We start from the raw sequence: 1,882 nt of genomic DNA, 5'->3' as shown, positions 1-1,882 counted from the left end.
TTAACACACTTTACATTACGGAGTTTGTATTATCAAAATTGAAAATGCTGTCAACGATCTAATCCAACTTCATCCTAATCAATGTGGAACTCTGCAGAGGATGAATTCTAAGACTGGTCTGAAAGGTATTATTTAATTTACAAAAAATAAATATATCCATTAAGGGGTGCTACTGATGAATATGTTCATTAATGATTATTTGTTTTGCTTATAAGACATAAAAAGCCTGTAAGCCTATTAAAATACCATTATAATTTACCACATCCCAATGTAACCTCTTTGAAGGAAATCTGACCAATAGTCCAGTTATTCAATTTACTATGGCATATTACAAAACAGAAAAAAATCTTTAAGATTTAAAAAAGCGGGAACCAGCAAATGTTAGGCAAAAAGATTATTCGATTATCAAAATGGTTACCAATTAATTTTTTGTTGATCGACTAATTGACTAGTTGTTGCAGCTCTACATTTCCACTTCCATCTTAGATCAACATCCTCCTGTTTTTACTCTCGCCGGCCACAGGGTGGCACTGGAGCACACAGAGCAATCATCCATGCAGCGCTTGTTCCGGTTGTAAAAGGCTTGGATTGGCGGGCTCAAAAACTTGCTTATTGTAAAATAAGCAAAGCAAATGAACAAACACAGCTACAACGCTGAAGAGGACGGTACAGGCAACAAGTTTGAGAACAGGTCAAAAGATAACAGCTGGCCTTCGTTGGAGGCTAATTGTGGAGCTTATCTTGATGCTAGCTAGCCCGGCTAGTAGCAACAATCAACTCACCTGTGCAACCAGGTAAATTACTTTACTTTAACTATTGCGACCTTGTGAATTTACTTGCCAACTCGGGATATGTAGCCGTAAATGACAGCTAAGGCTAGCCCAGTTTGTGAGCTCAGCAGTCTGTAAATAAACAATTAAATAATAAAAACATTATGTTTAACGCATTATCCAGAAGCAGTATTTTTCTGATCTGTTAATAGAAAAATAAAGCCCTGAAAGAAACAGCAGTAGTATGATTGATTCTGTAGGGCTTTGCTGATTTATTTATTGATTCTTTAAAAATATAGAAATAAAATGTATTTCTACTTCACTTTTTTTATGTTACAATCAGTCCCCTCAGTGATCTTTTGGACCAGTTCTGTCTTGTAAATTACTTTCAAATAAAATCAGTATCTCCTGCTGCCACTTACTTCCTGTTCGGGATCAGTCTTCTCAGTCGGCGCTGTGTCCCCGTTAGGCCACTGAAATTGAAATACATAGCACTTGAATTAAATACAAATAATAATCCCAAAGCAGTTGCACAATACTTGGTGTTTGCATAATGTCCCTTTGCCCTTTTGTTTATTCTATTTCTGCAATGTCATTGACATTGGATTTCAAACCTTGCAGTAAATCAATCAATCAATAATGGTCCAACTTATTCAGTCATTCTGGGAAAAAATGCACATTGAAATTCTTCATTTAAGATTTCAGAGTTGCTAAATTTACCTGTTCATTGAGAGAAAGACTACACTAAATAACCTCTGAAAGACTCATGTATTCTAGTGTGTATTCAGTCTTTTACGTAACACACATTAAGTTAGAAGCAAAGTACTTTCTTCTAAAGATCAGAGCCAGAGTAATACATCAGAGAATTACACATAAAACCCACAGAGTAATAGCACTGATAATTATTTTTAATCAGTTAAAGTTGTTTCCTTTTCAATAAATCTCTGAAAATCCATGAAACTTACCGAGGCTGCGAGAATCAGTCCCACCAAGCAGAGCAGTGTAAGCCCTCTCATCATGAACACAAATTAGCCCCTTATGCTCATATGCTTGTTTTATAGTGTTCATGTCAGTAGGTGGAGTCTGTTAGTCTGTTTCTATCTTCAGTTCTA

General features: G+C 35.8%; 1 long non-coding RNA gene across 2 annotated transcripts in view; it reads right to left on the bottom strand.

The window, feature by feature from the left end:
- Positions 1–1,876, bottom strand: part of LOC111645750 (uncharacterized) — a 4,377-nt gene extending 2,501 nt beyond the window's left edge. Inside the window, exons 1-2 of one of the 2 annotated variants that reach the window (XR_015436369.1) lie at positions 1,736–1,876; positions 1,193–1,243 (exon numbers count right to left, since the gene is read on the bottom strand). This is a non-coding gene — a long non-coding RNA (uncharacterized LOC111645750). The remainder of the gene's footprint in view (positions 1–1,192; positions 1,244–1,735) is intronic. The other variant, XR_002759892.2, reaches the window with a different exon arrangement.
- Positions 1,877–1,882: the final 6 nt, after the last annotated feature.

The sequence above is a fragment of the Seriola lalandi genome, unplaced genomic scaffold, assembly GCF_002814215.2.
Source record: "Seriola lalandi dorsalis isolate HSWRI2012SDOR001 ecotype SW California unplaced genomic scaffold, Sedor1 jcf7180002054956, whole genome shotgun sequence".
Taxonomy (NCBI): Eukaryota; Metazoa; Chordata; class Actinopteri; order Carangiformes; family Carangidae; genus Seriola; species Seriola lalandi.
This window is presented reverse-complemented; position numbering and strand designations above follow the sequence as displayed.